The sequence below is a fragment of the Saccopteryx leptura genome, chromosome 2 (assembly GCF_036850995.1).
Source record: "Saccopteryx leptura isolate mSacLep1 chromosome 2, mSacLep1_pri_phased_curated, whole genome shotgun sequence".
NCBI lineage: Eukaryota > Metazoa > Chordata > Mammalia > Chiroptera > Emballonuridae > Saccopteryx > Saccopteryx leptura.
Genome location: NC_089504.1, coordinates 314565962 through 314582689, shown reverse-complemented (window position 1 = coordinate 314582689; position 16728 = coordinate 314565962).

Here is a 16728-nt window from a genome sequence, read left to right as displayed (position 1 = left end):
TTTGAATTCACATCCCAAAGTGAATCTCCCATATCCCTGACGGCACTGAAGCAGACGTCTCAATTTGGTGACATAGGTTGGGGTTCAGCCTCTAACAAGCAATGTAATACTGGGTACAGTCTAAATGCTCAATAAATATTCATATGAATAGATGGGCTTTACTTAACATCATTAAGGTTTTCTGGAGTTGGGTGGGGCCTGAAGCCAGAGAGAGACCAATACATGATGTATATATAATAAGCACTCAGATGGGGCTCCTAGCCCCATGTTGAGAGAAATGTTGAGCAAAAGAAGTCAAACATGAAGCAGGTGTCCCCAAACTTTTTACACAGGGGGCCAGTTCACTGTCCCTCAGACCGCTGGAGGGCCCGCCACATACAGTGCTCCTCTCACTGACCACCAGTGAAAGAGGTGCCCCTTCCGGAAGTGCGGCGGGGGGCCAGATAAATGGCCCGTGGGCTGTAGTTTGGGGATGCCTGCATGAAAGAATACGTGGAGTGTGATTCCACTTCTGTGAAGAACAAATATGGACCAAGTTAACCGATGCTGTTAAAAGATGGAGGTTTGGTTACCATGGGGTTTAGTGAGGAAGGGCGTGTGGGAAAGGGGCTTCCAGGGTATGGCGGAGAGCTGTTTCTTACTCTGGTTGTGGGCGGCGCACTTGTGGATTTGTTCTGTTGTGATTCATTAAGCCAGGGGTCCCCAAACTACGGCCCCCGCGGGCCGCATGCGGCCCCCTGAGGCCATTTATCCAGCCCCCACCGCACTTCCGGAAGGGGCACCTCTTTCATTGGTGGTCAGTGAGAGGAGCACATTGACCATCTCATTAGCCAAAAGCAGGCCCATAGTTCCCATTGAAATACTGGTTTGTTGATTTTAATTTACTTGTTCTTTATTTTAAATATTGAATTTGTTCCTGTTTTGTTTTTTTACTTTATAATAAGATATGTGCAGCGTGCATAGGGATTTGTTCATAGCTTTTTTTATAGTCCGGCCCTCCAATGGTCTGAGGGACAGTGAACTGGCCCCCTGTGTAAAAAGTTTGGGGACCCCTGCATTAAGCGATACTCTTATGAGTTAGCACTTGTCGTTGTGTGTGTTATACATAAAAATATTCATTTGAATAACACACACAAAATGAAAACCCCAGGCTAGTGCTTCTCAAACTTGAATGTGCCTGGGAATCTCATTAAAAGGCAAAGTTCTGCCTGACCAGGTGGTGGCACAGTGGATAGAGCGTTGACTGCAGATGCTGAGGACCCAGGTTTGAAACCCCAAGGTCGCTGGCTTGAGCACGGACTCATCAGGATTGAGTGCGGGCTCAACAGCTTGAGTATGGGGTCACTGGCTTCAGTGTGGGATCATAGACATGACCCCATCCATGGTCACTAGCTTGAGCAAGGGGTCACTGACTTGGCTGGGTCCTCCAGTCAAGGCATGAATGAGAAAGCCATCAATAAACAGCTAAAGTGACACAACTATAAGTTGATACTTCTCATCTCTCTCCGGGATTTCTTTGTGCTTGACATTTTATTTTTAGGACTTTTTCCCTGTTATTTAAACTTTTTTTTTTATATATCAGAGTAAGTTGGTAACTGACATTTTTGGCAGGATACTGTATTATGAGATTCTGCTCCTCTTTTGGTGTTAAAATGTGCTCTTCTTTGATGATATTTTGATGAAATGTTGATGGATAGTGACTGTACATTTGGGATTTAAAAACAAAAGCAGATGAAATAACAAATAGACAACTGTCAATTAGCCCCATCCTTTCCTTTTTTAAACTATTTTTTATTTTTTTATTTTTCTGAAGTGAGAACTGGGAGTGGCAGATAGACTCACGCATGAGCCCCACTGGGATCCACTTGGCATGCCCCACAGGGGGCGATGCTCTGCCCATCTGGGGCGTTGCTCTGCTGCAACCGGAGCCATTCTAGTGTCTGAGACGGAGGCCATGGAGCCATCCTCAGTGCCCGGGCCAACATTGCTCCAGTGGAGTCTTGGCTGCGGGAGGGGAAGAGAGAGACAGAGAGGAAGGAGAGGGGGAGGGGTGGAGAAGTACATGGGCGCTTCTCCTATGTGCCCTGGCCAGCAATCGAACCCAGGACTTCCACATTCTGGGCCGACGCTCCACTGCTGAGCCAACCGGCCAGGACTACCCCATCCTTTCCTTTTAAAAATGTTAACTGGTCTATAACACTCCTTTTGCTGGGACAACAGGTGTGAACTTTTCCTTTGGGAAAGGAAGACATTGCCTTAATAGTCAGCTCTAAGGAGTTTGCAAAATAATAATAATAATAATAACAATAATAATAATGAAAAGGAGGCGTGATACCTGGCCACGTTGAGAAGGATGGGTAGTATCTAAAAGTTTTATCAGAGACACTGTGTGCTAGTTGGGCAATCTTCCTTGTGGTCTTAGAAGGCAGAAATGGGGTAAGGGAACCAGAACTGCTCTGTGTCATATTTAGTGGGAAACCAGCAAGTGGAACTGTGTTGCAACTTGATTTTCCTAAAACTGAAGCTGTAAGCGCACCGCCGCCAAGTCGCAGTGCTCGCAGAGGCCGAGAGGCGGGATTTAGAGGTGATACAGCAGCTGTTATGATAACCTGTAGTTACTGACCTCGGAACTACGAGCCCGGTGTGAGTGGAGCTTTGCAGACACCAGCTCGTGTAACCTCCTCTCGTTAGCCTGAAGGGTGGGTATTTACCCTGTTTTATTTCATGACTTGTATTTCAGGAGGGGGTAATTATCAACTCACAGGAAATTTTCCAAAGTTACTACAGAAAATTCCCATGTACTTTTCCCCCAACTTCTCCTGATGTTAACATCTTGCATAACCATGGTGCATTTGTTAAAACAAAGACATTAACATTGAAATAATACTATGAACTCGTGGACTTTATTAGGATTTCACAAGTTTTCCCACGAATGAAATAACAAATAGACAACTGTCAATTAGCCCCATCCTTTCCTTTTTTAAACTATTTTTTATTTTTTTATTTTTCTGAAGTGAGAACTGGGGGCGGCAGATAGACTCGCACATGAGCCCAAGTGGGATCCACTTGGCATGCCCCCCAGGGGGCGATGCTTGGCCCATCTGGGGCATTGCTCTGCTGCAACCGGAGCCATTCTAGTGTGGCTTTCTCTGACCCAAACAGGATTGCACATCATAAGTATTTATTTAGTTGTCTTTCCTTCATCTTATTTGATCTGTGCCGTTCGGTTAGTCTTTCTGTGACATGATGTATTTAATTATAAAAACTTCAAGCCTAGCCTGACCTGTGGTGGCGCAGTGGATGAATCATCGACCTGGAATGCTGAGGTTGCTGGTTTAAAACCCTGGGCTTGCCTGGTCAAGACACATTCGACAAGCAACTAGGAGCTTCCTGCTCCTCTCCCTTGCCTTTCTCTCTCTCGCCTCTCTTTAAAATCAATAAATAAAATCTTAAAAAACAAAAAACTTCAAGCCCAAAGGAAACAATTAACAGAATGAAAAGGTGACCTACAAAATGGGAGAAAATATTTGCAAACCACATACCTGATAAGAGGTTAGTATTCAAAATCTATAAGGAACTCCTACAACTCACCACCGAAGACCTTAAATAGCCTGGGTAACAAATAGGCAAAGACTTGCATTGACATTTCTCCAAAGAAGATGGCCAACGAGCATATGAAAAGGTGATCAACATCTTTAATCAGCAGGGACATGCAAATCAGAACCACGGGTATCACCTTGCATCCAGTAGAATGGCCACTGTAAACCCAGATCAAACCAAGCATTGGCAAGCGTGTGGAGAAATTGAAAACCTGGTGGACGGTCAGTGGGAATGTCAACTGGTGTAGCTGCTGTGGAAGGCAGCATGGAAGCTCCTCAAAAATAAAAAATAGAACTATCATCCCACTTTCGGGTGTTTTTCCCATAGAACTGAAAACAGGTTCTGCTACCATGTTTACTATGGCATTATTTAAAATAGCCAAGAAGCAGACACAGCCTAATGTCTATTGACAGATGAATGGATTAAGGAAATGTGTGTATATATGTGTATACACACGCATACGTATATACACACAATGGAGTATTATTTAGTCTTAACAAAGAAAGCAAATCTGTCCTGCTCTCTGTCATATGCAGCTTCATGGATGAACCTTGGGGACATTATGACAAGTGAAATAAGCCAGTCACAAAAAGACAAACACTGTGTGATTCCACTTCCGTGAGACAACTGCAATAGTCGAACTCTTAAAAAGCAGGATGGTGGTTGGTGGCCAGGGGAGGGGAACGGGGAGCTGTCCAATGAGCAGAGCTTCAGTTTTGCAGGACGGGGAAGTTCTGGAGATCTGTTACATGGCAATGGGCATATGGTCGGCACTACTGAACTGCACACTTAAAAATGGCTATGGGGCCGGCCCTGGCCGGTTGGCTCAGTGGTAGAGCGTCGGCCTGGCGTGCGGAAGTCCTGGGTTCGATTCCTGGCCAGGGCACACAGGAGAGGCGCCCTTCTGCTTCTCCACCCCTCCCCCTCTCCTTCCTCTCTGTCTCTCTCTTCCCCTCCCGCAGCCAAGGCTCCATTGGAGCAAAGATGGCCCGGGCGCTGGGGATGGCTCCTTGGCCTCTGCCTCAGGTGCTGGACCGACTCTGGTTGCAACAGAGCCACGCCCCGGATGGGCAGAGCATCGGCCCGTGGTGGGCATGCCGGGTGGATCCCGGTCGGGCGCATGCGGGAGTCTGTCTGACCTGCCTCCCTGTTTCCAGCTTCAGAAAAATACAAAAAAAAAAAAAAAAAAAATGGCTAGGGGCCCTGACCAGGTGGTGGCGCAGTGGATAGAGCGTTGGACTGGGATGCAGAAGACCCAGGTTCGAGACCCTGAGGTCGCCAGCTTGAGTGCAGGATCATCTGGTTTGAGCAAAAACCCACCAGCTTGAACCCAAGGTCACTGGCTCCAGCAAGGGGTTACTCGGTCTGCTGAAGGCCTGTGGTCAAGGCACATAAGAGAAAGCAATCAATGAACAACTAAGGTGTTGCAACGCACAATGAAAAACTGATGATTGATGCTTCTTATCTCTCTCCGTTCCTGTCTGTCTGTCCCTATCTATCCCTCTCTCTGACTCACTCTCTGTCTCTGTAGAAAATAAATAAATTAAAAAAAAATGGCTAGGGGGCCAATTCTATGTGTTTTCCACAATAAAAACAACAAAAACGTGAAGCCTCACAGACAAGTACAAAGGAAAAACAACAGCAAGCCAGCCCGGAATGGGAGGAGCTAACGTGCTGAGCTCCTGTCTGGGCAGCTCCTGTCTGGGTTCATTTCCGTCCACTGTCCTCCACCTCTTTTCCCGCCAAGACCTGGCTTTGTTGGGAATCTGCTCTTCGAGTGGCCTGTGCTCAGGGAAGGGGTTCAGCTTTGGGAAGGTATTATTTTCTCTTACAAAGAATGTTGCAACAGTGAATTTTCTGCCCTCCTGATGTTGTTCTGAGAATGTGCCCCTTATTGTACAAGCCACTTTTGGTTGGATTTTGTTTCTTGGAGGCAGAAACACCTTCCCCACCTACAGCGGACAGCTGTATCCTACAGTCCCACCGTGGGAAGACCCTGGAGGACAGTGATGGAGGAAGATCCTCCCCAGTGGGCAGAACTTCAGCAGTTCGCCTGGTTGTTCATTTTGCATGGAAGGACAGATGCTTAGAGGCATGGGTTGACATCATTTCATGGGCTCTGGCTAATAGTTCAATGGTGGTCAGAGATTTGGAAGAATCATGATTGGAAGATTGATGACAAGGAAGTCCAGGGGGCAGGGCTACGGACAGATTTCTCTGGATGGGAGTGAAAAGCTGATCTCAGCAGAGGAAGGTTTTAACAGTCAGGTGGATAGACTGGTCCATTCTGTGGGTGTCATTCAGCCTCCTTCCCTGGCCACTCCGCCATTGCTCAGTGTCAGGGGTTCTGCACAAGCTCAGCAACATGGACTTTCACTCTGTCAACAGGCGGGGGGAGGGGGGGGGGCAAAGGCACAAAGGCCACAGTAATGTGAAAGTATCTTCAGATCAAAGACACTGCAGGCAACTCCATGGAACATAATGGAATTTATTGTAGGGTCATTTACTTACAGGGATGTGGAGTTGGATAGGACTGATGACCTAGCAATTCTGGGCAAATTATTCTCTGCTGCAGACCCCTGTCACGGTACTTTCTTAATAGGAGGTATCAGTGATGGACAGGGCAAAGGAACAGGCCGGGCGGTCACGCCAGGGGCCACGCCTCCCAGTGGCCTTGTGATAGATGACTGTTTATAATCAATACCATCACCAGTTTGATATTCATCTCGGTCATGCCATTCTGCCCTAACAAAAATATTTATGGTTACATGTTATGGAACACGGATAGATAATCATCAACTAGGAAGGCTTTGATATGCCTGCTCAGGATTGTGAGGTTGGTCAGAGGTCACAGTATGAAACTTAAAAACGAAATGGAATCCAGGACACAGAGAGGGAGCTGGTTTTGTTCACACCCACATCTGTACAGCTCTGTCGCCACCGCTGAATACCCAGCCTGTTGGCAGCGAGACTAACGATAATATGGCAAAAAAAAAAAATTTTTTTTTTTCAAACAAAGCAAAATGTTTATCTGCATCAACAATGGTTGCATTCTACCCAATTCAGTTGATATGAAAACTGCATAAAAGTATATATACCATGTGGCTTATATGTAAAAAAGATCATTTGGTTCTTCCTTCAGAAAATTATAAATAGGTTCTTTACATATAGGAATGTCTGGTGGGACTTCTCAAAGTCAGCATTGTTAGCTCTCCTGCACACTGTTAGCTCTCCAGCCTCCCGAGTACCACTCACTACCTGCCAGTCGGGCCTTCCCATCACTGGGACAATCACAAAACACTTCCCACAGACTTCCCAAACACTGCTTAGCAGCAGGACCGCCCTTAACGAGTGCCGCTGCCGCAGATGACAGGAGGTGATGTGCTCAGAGCCCGGACTTTCAAGCTCTTTCATCTCATGGCACACACAAACTAATTACTAATATTCTGCGGTGCACCGAAAAATGTGTTTTTGGCTGATCTGACCGAAAAAAACCCACACCAGGTTTAATTTTAATTCATTCACACCAGATGGTTGTTGTGTTGGCTGCTGTCGTTTGTTTATTTGACAATATAAGCCAGGGGTCGTCAACCTTTTTATACCTACTGCCCACTTTTGTATCTCTGTTAGTAGTAAAATTTTCTAACCATCTACCGGTTCCACAGTAATGGTGATTTATAAAGTAGGGAAGTAACTTTACTTTATAAAATTTATAAAGCAGAGTTATAGCAAGTTAAAGCATATAATAATAATTACTTATGAAGTACTTTATGTCGGATTTTCGCTAAGTTTGGCAGAATAAATCTTTATAAAACAACTTACTGTAGTTAAATCTATCTTTTTATTTATACTTTGGTTGCTCTGCTACTGCCCACCATGAAAGCTGGAACGCCCACTAGTGGGTGGTAGGGACCAGGTTGACTACCACTGGTCTAAGGGAAAAGAGTTCAGTGCCCTTGACTAAGTAGTCAGGTACTGCATGTTTTAAAAATTCTTGTGGCATGCTGGTTGAAAATCGCTAGCCTAGAGCAAAGGCCTAGAGGCCCTTTGTCTGTCTGTCTACCTACATACCTGTCTTCTACCTACCTATCTGTCTACCTACCTATCTACCTACCTAACTACCTATCTATCTACCTATTTACCTATTGATCAACGTATAGAGTGAACTGATAGGCTTACAAAGGGAGTCTGAGACCAGCTGAATGTTCCCCTTCCTTTAAAGGTGATCTGTTTTTATTTTTTCCTTCTACCAGTCTGTCTGAACAATTCTTTTTGTTTTTTTTTCCTTTAAATCTATGAAGCTCAGAGTCTTAGTTAGGATATGTCAATGCTGATTACACTAACATAATTCTTCCTGGCATGTACCCTGTCTTCATTCTCCAGATTGAAATTTTTCGTTCAAGGCACAGTTTTCCTCTGTTATATCTCTGAATAATTTTAAGGTCCTTTCTTTTTTTTTTTTTTTTTTTTTTTTTGCATTTTTCTGAAGCCGGAAACAGGGAGAGACAGTCAGACAGACTCCCGCATGCACCCGACCAGGATCCACCCGGCACGCTCACCATGGGGTGACGCTCTGCCCACCAGGGGGCGATGCTCTGCCCATCCTGAGCGTCACCATGTTGCAACCAGAGCCACTCTAGCGCCTGAGGCAGAGGCCACAGAGCCATCCCCAGCGCCCGGGCCATCTTTGCTCCAATGGAGCCTCGGCTGCGGGAGGGGAAGAGAGAGACAGAGAGGAAGGCGCGGCGGAGGGGTGGAGAAGCAAATGGGTGCCTCTCCTGTGTGCCCTGGCTGAGAATCAAACCCGGGTCCTCCGCACGCCAGGCCGACGCTCCACCGCTGAGCCAACCGGCCAGGGCTTAGGTCCTTTCTTAAATTAAATTAAATTAAATTTTTTTTTTTTTTTTTTACAGAGACAGAGAGAGAGTCAGGGTGAAGGATAGACAGGGACAGACAGATAGGAACGGAGAGATGAGAAGCATAAATCATTAGTTTTTCGTTGTGCATTGTGACAACTTAGTTGTTCATTGATTGCTTTCTCATATGTGCCTTGACCGTGGGCCTTCAGCAAACCGAGTAACCCCTTGCTTGAGCCAGCGACCTTGGGTCCAAGCTGTTGAATTTTTGCTCAAACCAGATGAGCTCTCACTCAAGCTGGTGACCTCAGGGTCTCGAACCTGGGTCTTCCGCATCCCAGTCTGATGCTCTATCCACTGTGCCACCACCTGGTCAGGCTTAAGGTCCTTTTTTTTTTTTTTTTTTTTTTTTCATTTTTCTGAAGCTGGAAACAGGGATAGACAGTCAGACAGACTCCTGCATGCGTCCGACCAGGACCCACCCGGTATGCCCATCAGGGGGCGATACTCTGCCCATCTGGGGCGTCGCTCTGTTGCATCCAGAGCCATTCTAGCGCCTGAGGCAGAGGCCACAGAGCCATCCTCAGCGCCCCGGCCATCTTTGCTCCAATGGAGCCTCGCTGCGGGAGGGGAAGAGAGAGACAGAGAGGAAGGAGAGGGGGAGGGGTGGAGAAGCAGATGGGCGCTTCTCCTGTGTGCCCTGGCCGGGAATCGAACCCGGGACTCCTGCACGCCAGGCTGACGCTCTACCGTTGAGCCAACCGGCCAGGGCCTAAAGGTCCTTTTTTTGAGATCTGTCCTCAAAGGGCATCAGTTATCGCTAATTGACAGGACATCTTTGGCTTCTATATCCCAGTTTTTCTAGTTGCTTCTCTCTCTTTGTGTTTCCAGTCTGTGCCCACTATTAACTCAGGTCTTTCCTCCATGATTGATTTGCTGTTTAGCTATGATTATTTTATTATTTTCTTTTCTAATTACTTTATTATACCTGTCATCATAGTATTTTGGTTTTTGGTTTATTTCCTTAGCTCTGTAGCCTCCCTTCTCATCACATTCTGTTACATTATTATCCCATTTTCTGCGTTTTTATTTTGTTAAAGTAAATGCATATTAGGTTGTGCTAAAATGCTAAACCCTTGCAGAGAATCTCTCTTATTCGGATTCTAGCCTCCAGAACTCTGGCACAATCCATGTCGTGTCGGTTGTCTAGAAGGCCACCCGCTTGGAGGTACTTCCCTATGGCAGCCCAGGGAAACTAATACCCCTGGCCGCCTTATTTAGCATTTCAACCAGCCCTCAGCACCCTCTCTTCCTCTTCTAGCTTTATTGTTCTTCTTTGCAACCTTACCCTCTTCTGATGCTGCATAAGGTTCTTATTTATTTTGTTTATTACTCTTCTTTGAAGAGTGAGGGCAAGAATCTTGCTTTGGTTCGCTCGTTTATTTCTTTTTTTTTTTTTTTTCATTTTTCCGAAGCTGGAAATGGGGAGGCAGACAGACTCCTGCATGCGCCCTACCAGGATCCACCTGGCATGCCCACCAGAGGGCGATGCTCTGCCTACCTGGGGCGTTGCTCTGTTGCAACCAGAGCCATTCTAGCGCCTGAGGCAGAGGCCACGGAGCCATCCTCAGTGCCCGGACCAACTTTGCTCCAATGGAGCCTTGGCTGCAGGAGGGGAAGAGAGAGACAGGGAGGAAAGAGAGGGGGAGGGGTGGAGAAGCAGATGGGCGCTTCTCCTGTGTGCCCTGGCTGGGAATCGAACCCGGTACTCCTGCACACCAGGCCGACGCTCTACCACTGAGCCAACCGGCCAGGGCCTCGCTCATTTATTTCTAGGGCCTAGTCTACGCTCAATAAGTAGTTGCTGAGTTAATAACTACAACCAAATCCAACACCTAGAGTGTGCTTACCAACGACCTACTGTTAGGCCTGTTGACAACTAATGAAATCACATTGACCATAGCTTTATGATTTTTTGAAGATAACTTTGGACTCATTCATTCATTCAGAGAATATTTATTGAGAATCTACTACATGTCAGATACCGCTCTCAGTGGTAATGTTACTAGAAAGAGACCGGGCTCAGAGCGGGTCTGCCTTAGGCTGGCCTGTAGTGTGTGGGTTCTTGGCTTCATGCAGGAAAGATTTTACAACACAAGTCCAGGTAATTTTGAGGGTATGTTTATTAAAGCTGGGGACAGTGAAATGAGCAAGGGCTTAGAACAGAAGAGGCAACAGGAGGGAGCCTAGGCGGAGCCACTTTGACTCTCTAGAAACTGCATGGGGAAGAAGTGAGCCAAGGCGGGGCTGCTGTCAGCTCACTGAAGAGCCAGAGAGAAGGGGGCCCCGGCGACAGGTTCAGGGGCTTAGCCTGGATGAGCTGCCGCTGCCCACTGCTCCCCTGGTTGCAAGTCCCATGCTGTGGTCCCTTAGAGCAGTGGTCCCCAACCCCTGGGCCGCGGACCGGTACTGGTCCATGGGCCATTTGGTACCGGTCTGCAGAGAAAGAATAAATAACTTACATTATTTTCATTTTATTTATATTTAAGTCTGAACGATTTTTAAAAATTTTTTTTATTTATTTACTTTTTTAGATTTTATTTATTCATTTTTTTATTAGAGAGAGAGAGGGGAGAGAGAGAGAGAGAACAGGGGGAGGAGCAGGAAGCATCAACTCCCATATGTGCCTTGACCAGGCAAGCCCAGGGTTTTGAACCGGTGACCTCAGCATTCCAGGTCGACGCTTTATCCACTGCGCCACCACAGGTCAGGCCTGAACGATGTTTTATTTTTAAAAAAGGACCAGATTCCCTCTGTTACATCCGTCTAAGACTCACTCTTGACGCTTGTCTCGGTCACGTGATACATTTATCCATCCCACCCTAAAGGCCGGTTCGTGAAAATATTTTCTGACATTAAATCGGTCCGTGGCCCATAAAAGGTTGGGAACCACTGCCTTAGAGTTTAGCAGAGGCATGCCTGTGGGGGAAGCAGAAGGGGGAGGGTTCCCAGAAGCAGGAAGCAGAGGCTTCCCGGGCAGTTACGGGCTGAACCTGGGGCTGGATCCGAGTCACTGCTCCCATATTCTGTTGGTAAAAGCAGGTGCGGGTCCCCCAGATCCCAGGGGCTGAGGGAAGACCTGATAGGATAGGAGAATTCCTGTAGTAGTTTTGGAAAACAGTTTCCACAGTGAGGGGATATTGAGTGGTGGACAAGCAGGAGAGACAGGTGCTCTTTGTAGGGAAGGCCTCTCTGATAAGGGTGACCTTTGAGCACAGGCCTGAGGGACATGAGGAAATGATCTGTGAGGATTATCTGGGGGAGAGTGTTCTAGGTCACGGCTGGCAAGTTCAAAGGCCCTGAAGCAGGAGTATGCTGGGCATGGTGAGGAACAGCTGAGGTACAGTGGGGGCAGAGCCATGGCACAAGCAAGGGGCCCTGGCTAGGCTGCTCAGAGCGTAGTACCGATATGTAAAGGTTGCAGGCTTGATCCCCGGTTAGGGCACATAGAGGAATCAACCAATGAATGCATAAATAAGTGGAACAACAAATCCATGTTTTTCTCTTTCTCTTTTCCTATCTTTTTCTCTCCCCTACCCTTCCTCTCTCTAAAACAAAACAAAACCAAAAAAAAAAAAAAAAAAATGACTCAAACCATGTCTTACCCTTAGGACTGAACGGCTCCCAGGTGTGCTATGGTTTTTAAGTGGTCTGGGGGCTTTGCCACACCTGCTCTGTGGGTGAGCCTCTCCTTCCCCATCCAGAGCTCACTGGTGTTCTCACCTGCAGGTTTGCCCTTTGCTCTAAGAGGCCTGTTGTTGAGTCACCACTCTTGCCCCAGAAACCTGGTGCCAACCAGCTCACTCGTGCTGCTCTGGAGCAGGCACCTGGGGCAGGCCACGGGCGCCTCTGTTACAGCCTTGGTGCCTCAGCACTCCTGCTTCTCAGGTCAGCCCATCGGGGCCCAGCTCAGAAACAGGGCCGTGGTGCCCTTCACTGGGACGGCAGCCTGCCCTGGCCCCTGCCCAGCTCTGGCTGGGCCCCTCCTCTGAGCCTGAATTCTCAGCCCGTCACCTGACCCACAGCCTGGCCGAGCCCTGCTTGCCACCATCGGTTATCTAGAGCCATGACCGACCTCAGCCGAGCTCTGGACTCTTCTGGCTTCGCCTGCTGAGGGGCCATCTGTCTCCCATGCAATTTGAAGGCCTGCAGCTGGCAGAGTGGTTACTAGGAAGGGTGCCAGTTTGGGGACCCACGTACCTGGGTGTGGAGGAGATTCTGCCACACACTTCCAATGTGTCCTTGGACAAGTGCTTTAACCTCCTGTGTTTTTTTCTTCAATGAGAACTTTCATTGCATCCTTAGAACATTAAGAAGGTCTAAGGATGATCTGCCATCTTGTCCTTTTTGTAGCTGGACTGCCCTTAGCCCTTGCTCAGCCTGCCAAGCTGTTCCTTTTTCAGACTTAGGTACCGTCCAGAAATGTTCTGGTATCCTCGTGTTTAACTGTCATTGCTGGCAGGATCACAGTAGCAACCTGCATGTGATACAAGTTCAGTGTCAAGAGCAAGCTCGTATTGAACAAGCAAAGCCTGGCCTCATTCAAATACGAATGATTTATTTCCCACCCAAGACATGTCAGACTTCAACAAAGGAACCTGTCCTTCTGAATGGCAAGGGTGACAGGGAAGTGAGCACACATACCTCATCTGGTAACGGAAGCCAGGGTTACACCCTCCTCACGTTCTATACATAACAGCAGACAGTGCTGGCCCTGGCCAGTTCCTTCCTGTTTCCCCACCGCTTGTCACCCGGGGCCTCTTTTCTTGCCCTGGAGACTGACTTGTACATGAAGATGGTTAAAGTCTCGCTGCAGGGTTCCTTTGGGGCTCTCCACAGCAGCTGTGTGTCCCTTCTCAGTGATGCCTACATTTTCTGGAATGTCAACAGTCTGGCTGCTGCGAATGGTCTTGATTCTCACCGTAGATGAGGCAGAAAGAGACTGACTAATACTAGTACTGACCACACAGGGTTGCTGGGAGTTAATTGAGCTGGCACATATAAAGGGCGTAGATGGATTCCCGACACATTGAGCGTCTTAAGTGTCGGCCCTAATTATTTTAGTATATTAGGATCTGTGACTCCTGGGGTGACTCAGAGCATTCTGTGCTGCTCCCCAGAACCAGGTCCTGCAGCTGGACCCCACCTCGGGGCCCCATGTCCACTGAGACCCTCCGGTATCCTCCCTGCCCTGTTGGCCCCACTATCCTGATAACCCATCATGCCTCCCACCCGGGCCTGTGCCAGAGCCAAGGAGGCAGAATATAAAGTTTATCTTGTGATAAAATGTAGCAGGAGTTCATTCGAATGCCCAGAGGCCGGCCCATGGGACCCAAAGTGCACATTGGCACCTTTGAAGACAAAGAGGTCTTAGCAACGGGCAAGTTTCAGAGTGGCCGCACAAGTGGGAGACGTGGTTGGCTAGCTGGAGAGGGGGCAAAATTTCTTTCTAAGAGGCGCTGGGTGGGAAAGGGCGACCGGTGGAGGAGGCAGAGGGCCCTGGCCTGAGTGTTTCTTAGACTGCTGTCCACCAGCATGTGGAACTGCGGGTGCTTATGGGCAAGCAGTTGGGTTGTGGGGGTGAAAGGTGAAGTCTCATGCTCCAGTGGTGATGTGTAGACATTGCCGCTTTGCCCCCTTCCGGGGAAGGCGTGCCCACTGAGTCAGCCTGGTCACAGCAGGGTGAAAGCATCAAGGGACATCTGAAGGTTAGAAACAGGCTAGGATTTCTGTGTTCCTTTGAAAAAAAAATTCTTTATTTTGGTGGGGGGGTGGGAAGAAGGGGCAGGTAACAGAATTCGCCAACTTCACCATTTCTGCATTCAGCTGGGTGGAGCCTGTCTCCAGAACTTTTCATCTCGCGAAACTGAGACTCGGTAGCCATTGAACGACCCATTTTTCTCTTCCATGGCCACCACCGTTTCAGCTTCTGCTTCTATGAATCTGACCAGTCTAGACGACTCATGTGAGAGCACTCAGACAGGGTTGGTTCTATGTTACTTTTGAGAGCCTGGACTGACAGGCCTCCAGGCTGTCAAAAGTGCATGGGCCGTCTTCCGACTCCTGTGGCCACTTCCTCTGTCTCCCCCTTGGGTTTCCTGCTTTTGCTCAGCCCATAGGTGCTGTCGTCGTCCCTGGTCAGTCCGGAGGCAGTGAACCCCCCCTTACACCTTCCCGGGGCGGGCTCCCCCAGCATGGCTCCTGCCTCCCCTAAGCCCCTGCCCCTGGCTCACCCCGGCTCGGCCTCCAAGGTTCAGCATCCCAGACAGACCCCAGGGAGATTCTTGCAGAGTGGGTCCAGGAACCATGTTTTAAGCAACACGGCTGTGTTGTCACGACTTCTTTCCTCCTCTATCTCCTCGACGAGTGTCAGCTCTGGGGAGGCTCCTTCCTCCTGACTGCCTGGCCTCACATACTTCGGGGACTCAGGAAACATTTGGGGCGTGAGTGAATAAAGCCACCCTAGAACAGCTCCATAGCAAAGTGAGACCAAGAGGCAGGGTTCCAGGTGGAGACGGTGGACTGAACGCATGTGTCTTTTTCCTAAGGAAACACCACCGAAACTACAGCCAAGGGATTTAAAAGATACAACCCTGGAGGAGGGTAAGCGGGCAGACCTGAGGCGCAGAGTCACACTGTGGCCAGTGGGAAAAGAAGGAGCCATGGCTCCTCAGAAGGTGCAGGAGCAGGCCATCGTGGGGACCTTGGGGAGTGGGGCTGAGATGCAGGAGGGGTGACCGGGGCTGTCTGAGGGGCCCTCCTCACGGCAAGCACAAATGCCGCCCCAACCCAGCCATCTGGTCAGTGCCCAGTATCTTGTCCACACCGGTGCCCTCATCCTGATGAGTCCTGGGTGCTCCAGGCCATACCCTCTGTTCCTTACAGGAGCTCTGAACACTTCTGACTTGGAAGACCCCCTTTCTGGGAACCTCCACCCAGAAGTTCCAATATTGCCCTTCCCCGATTCAGCTAGGTTTGTGCTTAACACCCAGCTTCTCAAAGCTCAACGAAGTCTGGTTAGGTATACGTATAGACAGAGGAAACAGGGATGGGCGAGGACAGTCCCCACCCACCCCTGGTGGCACAGGACTTCCTCTCAGCAGGCCTCCTTCAAAGCCCTGTTGGCCTCATGAAAACTCCCCTGCAGCTTCTTCACTTCCCTTTCTCCAGCTACAGGGATCAGGACCCGGTGGGTTTCTGGCCTTGTTGTTAGAGGAGGTAACGGTCAGCCCAGGAATTCTTGATAAATGTATATTATTTAGGCTGAAAAAAGTTCTTTTAAAGGATGGGGAAGTGAATATTGAACACTTTCTAGATCAACTCTAAGCAAATAGACACTGGTTCTGAATGTCAGATAGAAGTGCACTTTGAAAAATGAGCAGAGCTGGGAGAAAATCAGTTTATGCCTCTCTTAAAACTGTTGAGTTCTGTTCAATGGATATTCTGGGGAAAGGATAGAATTCCTTTAAAAGTTAGGCTTCTCAGCTGCTGAAGCCAAGTAGTAAAACTAGGGTGGAGAAGGGTTAGTACAGAGACCGATGGTGGGGTCACGTCTTAACGATGGGATGGGAGGGTATTTGGAATGGTTGAAACGCTGGCTGCCCAGGAATCTGATGATTGGAAACATCACATCACAGGGCTTTTTATATAGCCCACTGGAATCATGATGCAATGTGATTATTTTCCTGACTTTCTGTTTTTGCCACAGGAAAAGGAAGACAGGATCAGAGGAGCATCTCAGATGCCTAATTCCCAGTGCGTCTCTTAGATAAATTATGAACAGGCAGTTAAAGAATTCTCTTGCTGCAGCAAAGAAACAAAGCAGCCTTCAAACACTTTGGATGTGAACATACCCTCATTTCTAAAGCACTAGAGCAATATGTAACCCCAAAGATAATATTTTTTTCTGAAGAATGATAAAGCTGAAGGAAAGAAAGAAAGAAAGAAAGAAAGAAAGAAAGAAAGAAAGAAAGAGAAAGAAAAAGGAAGGAAGGAAGGAAGGAAGGAAGGAAGGAAGGAAGGAAGGAAGGAAGGAAGGAAGGAAGGGAAGAAGGGAGGGAGGGAGGGAAGAAGGGAGGGAGGGAGGGAGGGAGGGAAGGAAGGAAGAAAAAGGAAGAAACTAAGTAACTCTAACTCTCCATTCCTGGGCCTGTGGCAGATATCATTAATCAATCAAGGCAGATTTTTCATGGAACCTGAATGCTGCCCTAGA